The sequence below is a fragment of the Haemaphysalis longicornis genome, unplaced genomic scaffold (genome assembly GCF_048455015.1).
Source record: "Haemaphysalis longicornis isolate Haplotype H1 unplaced genomic scaffold, Haemaphysalis longicornis Haplotype H1 scaffold_10, whole genome shotgun sequence".
Classification (NCBI taxonomy): Eukaryota; Metazoa; Arthropoda; class Arachnida; order Ixodida; family Ixodidae; genus Haemaphysalis; species Haemaphysalis longicornis.
In genome coordinates this window covers 42,574,515-42,590,920 of record NW_027526204.1, presented here as the reverse complement: position 1 = coordinate 42,590,920, position 16,406 = coordinate 42,574,515, and positions in this window count along the sequence as shown.

Sequence of the window (16,406 nt, the reverse complement as noted above, 5' to 3'; positions counted from 1 at the left end):
CCGGACTCGAACGGGTCCCCGGTCCATTCCCGCCGGCTCGCCGTCTCGAACGACTCCTCTCCTTCGATGTCGCTCTGGCTGCCGTCTCCAGCGCCGGTTGCCCCCAGCACCACCGCCGCCGCCGCTCCTTGCGGGCTTCGACTGGGAGCGGCCTTGACAGCCACCTGTGCAGCCCTGCAGCCGCGATTGCGACCGGGAGCGGCTGTGATGGCGGCGATCGCCGCTCCAGGCCGAGGTTTGCGATCTGCCTCGGCGCCGCGACAAGCTGCTACGGTGGGGTCCGCCTGCAGGACCTCTCTTGTCTCGGCTTCTTCCTATTTCGTAGTCTCCTTGATCGGAAAGCTTCTTCTCCCACCGGCGTCGACGAACGACGTAGGGGGTCTTAAATCTTGCCTTGCAGGCTTTGTCTGCCGTGAGGTGATTGCCTCCACACAGGCTACACTTGGGGTCGCACGTGTGGTCGGCCGTCAGCCCGGGGGTTCCACAACCCCGGCAGATCGTGGTCGAAGGGTCTGAGCACACGTCCATGCGGTGGCCCAGTCGCCCGCATGCGTAGCACATGTCTATCTGTTTTCTGTGCAACGTACACTCCATCAGTAGGTTGCTGTACCTGATGTAACGAGGCACCTTCTTTCCTGCAAAGGCAATTACCACCGACCGGGTATTGGCAATGCGGTTGGCGTGCAGTGCCGTCGGGCTGAATTCGTGGACAACGTTCTCTTAGATTTCTTGAGGTGTGTCCTCTAGCGGGATATCTCTTATCACCCCTTCATTGTGCCGTGAGGGGCTGCGTCGTAGGTACTGACCTCGTGGGTCGTGCCACGTATGTCAATCCGCTCCCCGGCAGCATACCGGTCGGCGTTCTCCCTCTTAGAAGTGCCCACCACCATGATGTTCTGCTGCGCGTTCAAACAAACGACGTCTTTTGTCGGTTCGACTGCGGGGATCTGGGCCGCCGCCGTTAGAGCTCGGCTGAGTTCCACTCCGGTAACGTCGCTGACGTGGAGGCCCCCGCGCGGGCGCACCATGATCTTCATATCTTCGCGCGGCAGGTCTGGCATGCGCGCGCCTTTCAACAGCTTGCCATTATTTATACGTTTCTCTTTGGGGTGACGTGTCGCACCGTCGCGGGCGCCCACTCCCGAGCCGCGGCTGAAGCTGTTGCTTAGCCCGGTGACGTCATCCATGTCCTTAGCGCCTTCTCGACTGTTGCGAAGCGCGGGCGTAAGGCTGAGCTTGCCTTCGCCCGCCTGCCGTATTCTTTAACCGGCATTCTTCCAGCCTTGCGATCGCTTACACTGGGCCGGCAGAATTTCGATGCCGTCCACTTCCACTCGCATGGCGGTAGCCATTTTAGGTCATTGTCCGCACATATGAACACCGAAAAGCACTCGATATCCCGCCGGCGAACTTCTCGATCTCGGACTAGGCCTAGCGCCGCCCCGGCCGAGGCCGTAGTCATGGGTAGGCTTAGCGGTGTGCTCTTGTCGTGGGTGAGAAAAAGTCTCTCAAAATCGCCACAAATGTGCCCCTACCTCAACATTTGGGTTCCCGATGATCCTCGCTACATCATGTATCACGTCGATACACTTTCATAAGCGTGCGACTCAATTAACCGCCACAATGGGTGAGAAGAGAGCGGAGCGATGCGAACATGCGAACATGACAAAATGGCGCTCACACGTCTTCTCGTTCCATTGGACGTAAGTGAACTCAGGCCGGATTTTCCTCGATGCCCGAAGAGGAAGATTGTGGCAGTTTCTTCGCAGAGGCGACCTCGGGATCACCCCACTTTGACGAACTCGTGGACACCAGTCCCTCACCCCTACCACCATAAAACACGCCATTTATGCCTCAATGGATTCTGACCTGTTGAATGTACAAATAAAGACGGGCTGAGAAGTATTTGTAGCCAACAAAACACGTACGTTTAGTTGGGATGCTCCGGGTGCTTACGTAAGAAGAAAATCTCAATTGACGCCTCCTGAGAGCAGGAGGCCCTGTATTAAATGAGGCTTTAGTGCGAATTTTCGCGAACCACAGAACAGAACACGCAAGGCCTCTACTAAGGCGTATCTTCGATAGCCTAGAAAATTTGCGTTACATTGCACGGGTTCGTTAATGTTCGTGCGTAAGGTTAGCTTAACCCATTACAATGGGCGCTCGGAAAAGCCACAAAGGACGCAGTACTAACGCAGTTCAAGAAGACGTCACAAATGACCCTAGGTAAAACCGTGGCCCAGAATGTTTGGTTTAGTGTGTGCACGGCAGTGGGGAGGAGGGAGGTGTCCACGGCGGTAGCTTACGGGTTCATTTATTTATTTGTCCACAGTACCCACAAAGGCCCCCGTGAGGAGGTAGTAGTTAGGGCAGTTACATAGAACACGTATTCTACAAGCGCAATAAAAGGAATAGAAAGGAAATATAACCAACTGAGCCATGAATGTTCAATTTAAACGAAAGTAATCACGCACTGTAACCTTGAAAAGAGTGATAGCGCAAAATTCCATAGATAATAACAATGAAAAAAAAGCATACATGCATATCATACAAATGGTTCAAATTCAAACACGAACGCGATCTACATCCCAGCAGCACAACACACAAGCAAATACAGAGCAAAAACAAAAATGTTCAGTTCATGTTGTGAAAGACGGAAATGAGCACGCCAAAATGAATCTTGGATTAGTTCCTGGAATTTCGCGTTGCAGTTTTGAGAGGCGCGATAAGATGGTGTATTGTTTTATTCGACTATGGTACGTGGAATGAAGACCGAATAAAAGCACATGAGTGGCAACTTATGCGTTTAACTTTTTAGGAATTGTCGCGGCGTGGAATAATGACGGGGGGTGGCTCAAAGATACCACCGTGAAGAGACAAGTGCTGATAAAGCTTATGGAACAGGGATAGGCGGGAAAGTTGGCGGCAATGTGCGAGATGAGGTAGTTGTTTTGCGGCGTCTTTTAGTGCTGTGGCGCTAGAATGAGGTGAGATGTCCAAATATACTAACCAAGCTCCACGGTTTTGCAGAGACTTAATGCCAGTTATGATGTATGCCTGATGGTGATCCCTAATTGCTGATGCATATTCAATTCAAGGAGATATCAGTGTGGTAAAGGCAAGTTTGGGAATGTTAGAAGGAGCATGTTTAAGGTTACGCTGGAGAAAACCACACGAGCGATTACCGGAATGCAGGATGTGTTTTAAGTGACAATGCCATTACAGGTCGGCTTGTAGGCGAATTCCGAGATATATATAATTGCAGACAAGGTAAATGGCACTATTATTAAGAACGTAGGAGGTAGGAATGCGGGAACCGTGATTAGTGAAGAACATGTACTTAGGTTACCGAAGGGTTTAGGGTCATTAGCCTAGATGAGCACCAGGCAGTGATAGCGTTAACATCAGTTTGCAAGCGTTACGGTCATTATCACAAGGAATTATTCTGTAAATCACACAGTCATCTGCGAAAATTCTCATTAGGGATGAAGCAGAGGATGGTAAGTCATTAATTATTATAGATTAAAACGTAGGGACCCTAGCACGCTGCCCTGCGGGACTCCGGATGTAACCGGTTTAGATGAAGAGGTAAGGTGTCAGCAGACGAGAACTGAAGTTGTAATAAAGGAACATATTTTACCCATGATAAAATGTTAGAGTGAAAGTTAAGCCCAGGACGTTTAATTAGGAGCCTGTGATGACGAACACGTTCGAAAGCTTTTGAAAAGTCAAGAAAAATTACGTCAACTTGGGATCCACCGTCAAGACATGACTGAATCCCATAAATAAAACCTCAGAGATACGTATCACAAGAGTATTGTCTGCGAAATCCGTGTTGGTATTTGTTTTTATTGTTAAAATCCTCCAGGTAATTGATAAATTTTGTGTGTATTATATGTTCGAGGAGTATACAGATGTTACTGGTTTATGATACAGAACGATAGTTTGGGGGTGAAGTGAGTTATCCAGATTTGATGAACGCAACTACCTTTGCAGTTCGCCAGTCATGAGTGATGCAACCTGGTGGCTAGCTGATAAATGTTTAAGTATTTCGTTATTGAAGCCTGTAGGATCAGAAGCAGTAGGAATTTTGTGTCGACAGAGTAATGAAAATACATCCGATTCACTGAATATTAATTCTGGCTTGGTGATATCCTCAATGATGCTGACTTTAGGGCATTACGCGATTTCGTCCCGCGTGAATACTTATATGCATGAGTTGCTTAAAAGCTGTGCACACTTAAACATGGAATGCCATGGTTATTACTGTCAGAGAGGACGATGTCACGATGCTTAAAAGGATTAATAACGCGTAAAAGTTTCGGAGGGCTATTTTTGCATAGATGATAACTCGTGTTAGAAACAATGACGGTGAGCTGATGCAAGCAGTGACTGATCATCCTCATCGCATTTTTGTAATGCAGCCACGTATCGGAAAGGGTAGTCGATATATTAGCGCGTGGTGGTAAAGGCGTTTCTGTTTGTTATTGAAGCGTTGAATCCGCTGGTTATACACAGGAGTGGTTTCTTCTGTTAAGGTTATTATTAGAACGAGCTTTTGATTGAATTTTTAAGCGCATTTTTCAACATGACCGAATTATCTTCAACTGAGCGTGATACGTGCTATTCCAAGAAATTATCTGTGAATGACAGCAGTTCATTGTTAGTGCGTGTGTAGTTAGCCCTATTGTATGATCTTGTTTATTAGTAGTTTTGCTCTTGATAGGTGAAATTTGACGAATACATCGTGGTCCGATAGCTCATCAAGACGCGTGATTTCAGAAAAATATCAGGGCTTTTATTTAGAGCCAAACTCGCGCGATGCGGAGCTGGGGTGATAATATTAATCTTATAATATTCGGCGGGAGGTTTAAGACGATTTAAAAATGCTGTTTATGCTATTTTCTAATTATTTAGGTGACGTAATCAATCCATAGCATCGCACTCAAAGGATGCGCGACTAGGGCGTGGCGCATCTTTCAGTGGGTTCTCTCGCTCCACTGCACTTGTGGTTTTTGGGGAGAAGCAAATCCAAATACTTCATTTTTTTGTTTTACTTTATTTATCTCTATTTCATGACAAAGTTGGTTTTATTTTTATTCTAGGTGTTCATATGAGCGTTTTGTTGGATATTTTTCGTCCTAAGAAGCAGTTTCTGCCATCGCTGGCAGACACTGCAATCACCCCATTGGACCACAGACTTCCTAAAACATCCGTTGGACATCCGGTGTCGGACGTTTGGACGTCCGTTAGACATCCGCAGAAAGCCAGCGGACATTTTAGGGACGTCCGTGGGATGGTCCGATGCAAAGGAATTGCTCATCCTACGAACGTCCGACAGACGTCCTAGCCGGATTTCCCTACATCCAGCGGATGTTTAAAATCGGACATTTCCAAACCGAGATGTGCTGGGGACGTCCAGGGGATAACAAAATGCGGATATTGGATGTCCGCCGGGCATCCGCTTCTAGTCCTAAATTTTTCGAATCAGGGAGAACCTGTACTCGCTGTAAACTTCAGTGCTTTCTTGATAACATGCCTTGAAGCACTACTCCAGCTTTAAGAATACTTGATACAAAAGCCGCTTCTGTAGCTTGTTTTGGCACAACCCTAATTATAAATGCTTGCCCCATGCACTCTGTGGACAGACAACCCCACACCCTATTCATATTTCGCTTGCCAAGAGTGCGAACAGTGATGTTACAGAAGCACAGTGGAACGTTGCAAGCTTATCATGAATTTTCAATAAGGACTACGCATACACTGCGGGCTGCTGTGTCAGCATAAATATGAATAAGTTGTACTAGGCAGTTACCTCGGTGAACAGGATGCTTCAGCATGACAGCCCACAGTGTACACATGCTTCCGTATTGAAAAGGGGTTACGATAAGCTCGCAACTTTCAAATGTATTATGCTACTTCAAGCATCACTGCGCCCACTCTTCTGAGGGCCCCACATTACATTACGATGCTGTCTATCCTCCTCCCCCTTCTCTTGCCAAGAACAATATGAATAGGGTGTGGAGCTGTCGGTCCACACCGTGTGGTACAAGCACTTAGAATTAGGTTTTTGCCAAATCAAGCTACAGAAGGGGCTTTTGTATTGAGTATTATTAAATCTGGAGTACTTCAAGGCATGTTATCAATAAAGCACTGAAATTTACAGCAAGTGCAGGTTCTCAAGTTTACTAGAAAACTGAAACCTACACTATTAAACTTTATGAATCTATACCGAATATGTTTGGGATATTTCCATTAAATTGCTAAAGACAAAACTTCCAGCAATTCACGCTAAAGAACAAATAGTTAGCTTGAAAAAGAAGTATTGAACAGTTAAGCAGGCTGCTAAAACAAATATACTGAATAAATAGATTACATGTTGCAAAGTACGGCATGCAAAAGAGATGCAATGTCGCAAAGCTTGAAAATTCTTTATTTAACGCTTTATAACTCCCAAAGTAAGTACAACCTTTCATGTGCCCATCACGCTTCATGCCAGGAACATCTTGGCTCAAACGTTTCCCCAACTCCTCGGTCAGCACATGCAAAACCAAAAGCAAGAATTACAGGTTTCTTTCTGGAGCCACCCGACAGAAGTCAAATACATGTAAATTCAAACTTCATGGTTTTTTTGTAGTCCTATATATGGCTACATTATTAGACACACAAAAAAAATTTTAGCCTGCTTTTGAACCATTTTGGTTGGCTAGAATCTACAGCTAATTTAGATCGCAGCAACAACAAAAGAAATCAGCACCGCTTTTGTTGCTCCTGTCGCAAGTGTGAATCGGCCTTTATACACAATACATTCCCACAGTGACTGGCAGTTGCGGAGGGACGTAACTATGGGCACCGAAAGCCCGATTCGCCGGGCTAAATGCCTCCTGCCACACCTCATATTTCAATATTTTTAATATACCAAGTGGCCCAACTCCAAGCTTGGCAGAGTCAGTGGGGTGCGTTTCGATACGATGCATGCTTTTCACTTTTCAGCTACGCGATTTGACGGCGTCTATCTATACACCTCCCCCCCCCTACCTACAACGCACCGTACGGCTTCTTACATGTTTTGTGACACCGTGCCTACATTTCACCTCAAGGCCAATGCATAACGCATCTCCGCAACGAGCTCACATAGTAAAAATTGTTACAACCCTTTCCGTACAACTGAGTGAACGTAAAAGTCGCCACTGCGCACACCACGTCGTAGGTAGCGCCGGGCTGAATGCGAACGCGGGCATGCTCAACGACTTTCTTTCAACGAGAGTACGTGCACGTACCGCTGATACCTTTACGAAAACGGTATAACTAATTTATCGCGCCTATATTTGCGAAGAAAAGGTAATTCCCTGAGCGCATTTTTACGCTGTCATTCAAAACGCGCTAAGCCCGTTATGCCTAACTTTGGCCCAGCGCACGGCTAGTACGGCGTTTGTAGTACACGGAAAGCTAAAGACGATTTCCCCGCCCCTCCCCACTCACCGGCACTTATAAAAATGTCTTCCCTTTCGTTGAGGACGCAAAAAGATGTCTAGAAGAAAGCAGCAGGGTTTCTTTCTCGAAGATAATCGAAGTTCGTTGGCGCTTCGCAACTTGCACACACACGCGAATGGCTATGGCTATACGGCTTGACGTGTGTTGACCAGTGTTGGCTTTGCATCGCACAAAAGAAAAACAATGAAAAACCTTAGTCACAAAAAAATACGTTTTAGCCTAATTAGCAGCAAATCAAACAATACAACATTGCAGTCAAGGGTTCGACGAAAGTTCGTCTGGTCAGGCATTGTTTGAAGAAACAGTAAGGCAGTCACTGACCAAGTCAAAAAAGTAAAAAGACGTTTCGGAACCCGTACGGGTTCCTTGTTCACAATGAGGCAAAAATGGACTGTTTCTTCAATACAACATTGCATATCAACCTAACTGTTTATAAAACTTTACGAGATCTGCTGTCGTTTTTTTTAATTCGAACATAACTATGTTAAGTTGACTCGTTCGGGCCGCAACGAGTTATGTGTGCGCGAGCCAGAAAGGCGCGAGCGTTACAGCTACTACAATTGTTTTCTGAGCTTACAAATTGTTTGCCTCCCGAAAATAATTAACGCGAGGCTAATTACGATTAGTTACTAAAATGATCGAGGAATATTGCTTCAACCATACAGACGTACGATGGGCGTCCAGCGGACGTCCATGCACAAACGTAGCTCGGACGTCCTTCGGACCAAACTGAACGGACCTTCACGTTTCCCAGAAAAATACATCCGAAGTACGTCCACCAGACGTCTAGCGCAGGAATTGGACGTTCGGCTGTAAAACGGATGTCCTACGGACATCTGTGGTCCAATGGGACGGGACTATGGCCGACTCGCAAAAAAAAAATGGGGTGATGGAAGCGGGCCACATTCAAAGAAGTTGCTGCTGGTATTAGGCTATGAAACCCTCCACTTTTTGACACAAAATTTCCCCGGGGCACTTCATGTCTGCTTACGGGGTTTTAAGGCGAAAGCCTGGTGATGCGAATTAGCAACTTTTTTCGATACATTGTACTTGCGTGTTTTTTCTCGCTTTCGTTTCTTTGTTTTTACGAAGGGATTACTTAAGAATGCTTCTTTTCTGCTATTACTAGTTTGCGTCAGCTCCTTATTTTGATTTTTTAGTCTTAGCGTGGGAATTACATCAGCAAGAGGACTGGAACACGCCACATCCTCCCTAGAATCCGCATCTTACGAGAGTAGTGTGCCCCTGTCCTGCACTTGTGACATCACGTTCAGGGTTCATGCTGCCCACACTTTTCTACAACTGTTACTCTTAAAATTCACAGTGTTATGAATTTTTTGAACCGGGCACATTGGTTCTTTAAATTTCCCAATTTCGGGCCAATCCCACAAGTGGCCATGTGCTACGAAGGAAGGGAAACCAACAAGGACAACATTTCAGATTTGTGTGCTTTATAATATTACGCTCTCCACCACTCTTGTTCCGCGAAGCTCTAGTCGTTTCTGTTTCATAGAGCTCAATGCCCTTACAACCCTCTTTTCCTTCACGCCCTTCCGACTCCCGCTTATCCTTCCTCTGGGGTCAGGCGGGACTGAGTCAGGTACTTCAAATCTCAGCTCGCCCCTGTACTCGCTTTCCATGCTCTGCTTGGTGCCATACGACGGTAACGCTGAGCAAAACCTGGTGAAATGTGTAAAGATTGACTGTGACAATAAACAAACACCGTTGATTTTATCGTAGCCAGGATAAGGAACCGACGCAACAGGCCATCATGCTATCGGTGTATGCGCCATACCGGCATCAACCGTGTGGAAGAGGGAGGTAGGCTTATGTCCTATCCAGAGGCGGGATATGCGCCAAAGACGTGTCAGGGGAAGGAGACGAACCCAAGAAGGTGCATGCGCTGGAAACGAGCCAGGTTATCTCAACGCTCGCACCTGCGTTACTATCGGCTTCACCACTGCGAATAAACCATCTCAACCGGCTATCGGTGCGTCGACTGTCTTTTTGACAATATACGTATTGCTTATAAACTATCCTGGCAGTAACGTTTTCACAAGAAATGCAGGTCATGAAACCCCTCTAAGAACTCTGTCTGCCGCGCTACTGACAAACAAAGTGCATGGTCATGCAACGCCCCGTTCGAAGCAGCTTTGGGAGCAGACAATAAGTGAAGCGCGCGCTCCAGCTGGAGACGGTTAGACGCGCGGTAGAAACCTGCAGAATCTATGCCCGCCAAACGACCTAAAAGAAAGGGGAAGTCTGGGAAGCACGTCTCCAGAGATAATATTGCGTACAGACCGGCTGACGGTCGTCTGGTGGCGGTCGATGGTGCGGTCGTACGCTCCTGAAGAGGCTGCACGTCGTGTAAACCCGCACTGCACCGAACAGTTACTCCTCTACCGTCATGGAGGGAAATCAGCCTTTATTTCGTCGCAAACGGCAGTATGTCGCCATACGAATGCAAAGCACTTTTCAAGAGATAAAGACAAGCTAGAAATTCTTGCTTCACTTCAAAGACCAGTCATGGCAGAAATATGCCTGCTACGGCGACCATAAAAGTAAACTACGCTGCAGCAGCGCCTGCCATGGGTGTCCCGAGTTCAACTCAGCAGTGCAAATTCAGCCCGAGTTTCCTCCGAGTTCTAATGTGAGTCTAATGTGAGTCAAACACATTCACCCCATTCGTAAGCGCGGCGTAACAAGCGAGGCCACACCTACCCATGGCGTCCACTTTGTCTGGGCGAAGCATCGTTGCCATGAAGTCGTCATTTGATGCCCGCTAGCAGAGACAAGAACTTACAAAACAAACAAATATGAAGTCCGCAGGCCACCGTTAGCCAGTAGTGCCACATTCGCGGGGGTATTCGGTCCGAATTGTAGTTCACTATTGGCCGAGCCGATAGAAGACAACACGACACGATTTTCCCACGGAAACCTTCTTCATACACCGTGAAAACACAGCAGATGACCAATGATACTTCAACGCCTAAAACACACATGCCAATGCTCCAACACCCTTTTGACACGGGACAATTTCTGATATGCGCCCGCCGTGCACACTCAAACAAATCGTAAACAAAAGCCACATTTAATGGTCGGAAGAAGGAAGCGTTCTGTTCGCTACCGTAGACCCCTTCGATTAATGGGTTTGTGCTTGCGCTGAGCTGAACTGGGTCTACCTCAAGCCAAGCAGTAATCATAATTTGGTGGAAGAACAGAACACCGAGAAAAACGGGCCGTCCCTTTCTTCTCGGTGCCTTCCCCACGGGCATGGCCAACAGTCAGGCTGCGGATTTGAAAGTTGTAATACCGTTACCTAGTTTTTGCAAGGGATGAGAATTGCAGTTCGATTTCAGATGGTTCTGCATGCGGAAGGCAGCACAAGCCGTACATTATCATCCCACCCCAAATACAGTGAGCTGCATACGCGAGTCACGCTGCGCGTGATTCCGGCAGCTTCGCTCGATGTGTATCGAATGAAACTCTATCACTGCTTTCATAACCCAGGCAGCTGAAAATTGGGGAGTAGGCGGAACTTGTCCCTTCTTAAAAAGCTCCCGAGGATTGTCGGCGAAACAAAGTCGAGGACATTCGCCGATGTGGATGAACAGCATGTGGGACGAGTAATCAGCTCAACCAGGGAAAAATCGAGACAAGACTGGACAAAGTTTTGCGCTTCAGTTTGGCCAACCATAAGTGATCGAGTGGACCAGGAAATGTTAAAAAAGTTCAAACAGCAAAGAAATAACAAAAAAATATTTTTGAAAACGGGAGAAGGTGTAGGTAAGCACCGGGGAAAATCACTTGAAAAATCGGGAGGCCGTTGAAACGCCAACAATTATGTCGGACACCACACTTTAAGGAAAGCCATACACAGTCCCAAAAACAACAAACAAACAGCTACGGCAGGCACATCAGTTTAATCGCTAGGAGAACGCCGTTTCCCTACTGTGTTTTCTAACCCAGAGCAAGAACCTATATTCTGCCCAGGGGACACAAATACTGCTATCGGGAATGTCTTCGCTTAACCACGTTTCAGTTAGCGCAATGATAATGGAGTGCAAAAATCCACCAGGGAAGAGAGCTATTTGCTTTTTGACCAAATTTTATTTTATTTTCACGGCCCTTTGAATATAACATGAAGTTACCATACTTATTTGGCTATATCTGGGTGCTTTCGCTCTGCCTGGGTGCTTGTGGCAGGTGTTTCCTGAGATTGACGCATTATGATGGATTGTAGGGTTTAACGCACCGATGCAACGCAGGTGATGAGGCGCCCCGTAGTGGAGAGCTCCGGAATAATTTTGACCACCTGGGGATTTTTAACATGTGCGAAATCTCGTACACATGCGGGTTTTTTTACTTTTCGCCTCCATCAAAAAGTTAATGCATATTGAAGCTGCCAAAAATTAGTAATAGCTGCCAACGTATGTGTCCTTGTACGAGAAGGCATTTAAAAAGATTGGAATAACGCATACTCAAGACGCGCAAACTCAGTAGTAGCTTCAAACACAAGTTCTGTTGCAAAAAAAGCCCTCTAAAAGATTAAAGCTTCCAATGATGTGTTCGCGGACGTGAAAAAATAAAAATACATAACTAAGCGAATGCCATGAAGCAGAGCTATCGTACTCGGGTACAAGTTATTAGCGGCAATATCTCATGTAGTGTGTCACTCCGCCGAATTGACGAACTCGGATGTTAACGGGCATGCGTGTTTTAAAACAAGATTGCGCTTTATGCGTAACACCGTCTTTTTTTTCACACCTAAATATGTTGCAGTCGCTGCACGAATTTAACAGAAAATTAAGTACGAGAATTCAGGAAGACGACTGACGTTACATTCAGAACATTCGCCGTAAACCCTTTTCGCGCCACGCTGAGTAATAGCCGGCAGCGGTTATGAGGCACATGTGAAACTTCTGTTGCCGTTCGTAAATTTTAGCCAAGTATAGCCAGACTCTTAAAAGCCTACTTCTTACTTTTTATGCTGTTGCAGGTAAAATAGAAACGCCTCTTTAACCGTTCAGCTTTTTCCTAATAACCATTTCATGCAGGTGAAACGAGTACGACGACGGTTACCACTACTTCTACTTCTGCGACGACTACGACGCCCAGTACGACCTCCACAACAAGTAAGGGCGATCCAGTCGGGTTATGCATGTACAATTTATCAGAATTCCAATTGAACAGGTCCCTAGCATACCGCAATAAAATGTTTGCGTATCGTCATACGAACAATTCGAAAAACAATAGCAGGTCACCCTATTCAAGCTAAGATTGCATTCCTTGTCTGCGGTCGCCGGCGGACATTGTTGGTGTTGGCCGCGTATGCCAGAATTTCCTCCTCACCATCCCTGCACTCATCACCAGCAGCTGGCGGCCTCACACATCTTACACTCATTAGTGACTGGCCCGAACACGGCATACTCCCAACCAATCATTGGCGCTCCTCTCCCTCGGGAGAAGAAAAAGGTTAGCTCGCTCCTCCTTCGCCATTTCTCGCCCGTTCAAGGCCTGCTGAGGCACGGGCCTTCTTCAATAAGGGCAGCGCGGGAGACGACGGGTTTGAGCAGTCATTGGCCAGAGGCATGTGACTACCCCGCGGATATCGTCCTTTTTTTCTTTTTTTCCCTATTTTTTTAACCCAGCTGCCATTGTACTAATGCTCGGCCTGGTGTCTTGTGGGTTTCTTTACTGCTTCTTTGTGTCAAGTGAAGACCAGAAGTGCAACCACATTAACCAAGTGAAACAAAAGTAACCATGGTGCAAGGACCTAGTAGTGTAGGGGACTGCCACCAGGACCATTTGCCACTGACTTGTGTCATGTCGCTCACCCAGTTACTAGGAAAACTACATAAGTCAGCGACAGAGAGGCCCAGCGGCAGTGTACTAGGTTGTCGCTTGCTTTACTAGGTCAGCGATCCAGTGGAGTTATGCTTGTGCATTCATACGTTTATCTGCTTTGTTCCAATGGAATTTTGGGGGCTCTTGGGGCTCATAACGATGTAATTAAAAGTTGTTTTGAGTCGCTAAATGGGCATGACTTGACTTGTTGAATGAATAAAAAATGCAGTGACCATTACTATAATCCCTAATTTGTGCACAGTGCAAACTGCAGCCTTCTCAGTCACGACGCATATTTGCTGTGTCTCGGGAAGTGAGCGTGTGAGCAGTGAACGCTTGGCGGTGGCGGCGTGCACTACTCTGCTGTTATCTCACAGCACGCCGCTGCCGCCGATGACCTTGTTGTTGAAAATGTGGTTTGAACTTCCCGCGCAAACATCACATGGTTTAGATGACCTACGCACGGAGTAGTAGCGGCTGCCGAAAGTGTGCAGGGGAGGCAGTGAGAGCTGGTGCCATAGCAGGGCGTGACCCCCTTTCCCTCATAACTTCGCCAGACACTCCGTGAGAGTTTCGTACGGGCTCAGCATACTGCCCCCCACTTCTTTCCTCACTATTTCCTCTGCTCTTTTTTTCCTGTCTTCGCTCGCTCGGTTACGATGCCATCACCGTGGCCATCTCTGTCGCCAAACTCCAGAAGCGGCCGCCAAAGTGCTTGCGCACTAAGAAAACCTTCGAATTACGTGAATGGCATATGCCATCATGGGTCATGACTGCTTGATGCAGTTGAATAAAAGTGTGTGCAAGTCTATTGAAAAAAGACAGCAGGTTTACGGAGTTCATAAAAAATAATCTTGCAGTTATCAGAGATACGATAAATGTCAGGAGTCAATCTCCATGGGGGATGGTTGTCACGAAAAGGAAGCAAGTGTGAGAGGTAGCTGACCAAAAATGAGGATGCAGAAATTGAATGTGGCAGGAGAGACAGGAGCAACAATGAGTAAGCTGAGGGCCCGTGCTCTGGCGAAAAGAGAAGGCAATAAGTAGGTGCCCTAGTGTTTAAAAAAACATTCACAAAGGCTCGCAAGGAGCACATAAAGGGGATGGGAGAAGAGTAGGGGTGAGCTGCAATAGTGAGGCGGTTCTGGAAGAGCGAGCCAGTGCTGATGCGGCGAGCCGACGGACTTCAAGCCAGCCTTGACAGGAGAGGCTAAACACCCATCAGCTCCAGACCCCGTGTCAATGGTGCAGCGCCTTGCCCGTCAACCTGTGAGTGACAGCCCCTCCAATGCCAATGGTCCGGGATGCACCTGGTGCCTCCAGCTGCTATGGCTGCAATGGTAGTAGCCACCGAGACCGCGTTTTGCAATGCAGGCCCAACTGCGTTGCTGACCCCACTACTGCCGAGTCCAGGGTCCACAGGTATGCTACATCAGTTCCAACGAACGTGGTAGATGCAGGTTCTAAAGACATTTGGTGTTTGGAGACATGTTAGAGACATTTGTAGAGTGGCGCAAATAAACCTCTTTGCTTTGAAATCACATAAATCAAACCACAGATAATTCGAAGCGACCCATTGGTCCTGGCAATTCATATAAGGACGCATTTGCTGAATTACTTACACTTCACCATTCACGACTCCATTTTTGTTTAATTGTGGCTTCCAAAGTCTGCACCATTCTAAGGCTTTAACATCTAACTAAAATTGTGTTAAGTGCAAGTATAAACATATGAGTGACTTGGTTGTGGTAACAAATGCATCTGCACAACGATCAGTCATCGCCCTCACATCCTGTAATAATGATAACAAAATCACCACCGTCGTAAATAGTAATCGACTAGTTTTTGCTGAAATCCTGGAATCAAGTATTTGCTTGTGCAGGGTGTATGATTTAGTCTCGATGAAGTAAAATTGTTTTATCAAGCGGAAGTATCAAATAATCATGTTCCAAGTATATATCAGCTAATAGCAGTGGATGGGTAACCTTTTGGCACTTTAGTATTCTGGCATCATCAAGCGTGTGGAGTATGTGCGGTTCATGGGGAAAGGTAGCTAGTTCTCCAGTGTAGGCCACCACGCTTTCTTCCGGCGTGTCAACCACGTCGGCCCCCGCATCTACGGCAGCCCAGCAAGATAGCCGATACAAGAACACAATGAGCAGTACTGCCGAAGCACAGCCGTTTTTTGGGAACTCCCAAAGCATGCGAGCACAAAGCTCGACGGCGTTCACGAATCACGCCATCCGGTTGTGACCGTGACCGGGAGGCAGGAACTCGCCGCGTGTGACTACAACAGTCCCCTTTTTAGATACATGGTCCGCCACGGCCGTGCTGTTCTGCCGATCTCACCCAGACGGGCCCTCCGATCTGACTCTGTCTTCCGCAGATGCACCTTCGTGCAGCCAAGCCCGCCTATGCAGTGCGCAGACCGGTGGTGCCATCTCTCGCGGTGCTGACAAATCAGCGGAGCGCCGGACTGGTTTCATCGCAACGCTTCTCTCCCTGAAGCGCGCACCAGCTCGGGATCGCGGTTTTTCTACGATTCCCACAAGCTTTGTCAGTTGAAATACGGTTTCAGTCTGATTTTGCAATTTGATTCTGAATCTGTGAAGTTAAACTTACTGAGGTGAGATTGATCCATAATTTCGCTTGTAAGGCATAATAAGTACCATTTGTAATTGGCTGAGGCTCATAGGCGGTTCATTCCCTGAAAAAACTAAGATGATATAAGGGCATAGGGTAATCAAAGCTCCTTATTAATATTTTACAAGAAAAGTTATTTGTCAATCAGGCAACACTTCTTTACACTTGAACCGCCAATAATTTCTACCTAAGGCAGCCAAATAATGCAGCTATGATTGCCGCATGAAGTACACTTAATGGCTCTTCACTACCCCCAGCAAAGTACTGGCAATTCTTCTGTGAAAACAATAACATGGAACGTGTAAATTCCAGACGCGCAAGCAAAACCCTTCAGTATTAAAGGCCGCTGTGAGCGGCTGCCAGTAACGGCATGCCCGCTTCCATTCCTTCACCTACATCACGTCCAAACTTTGGTAGTGGCG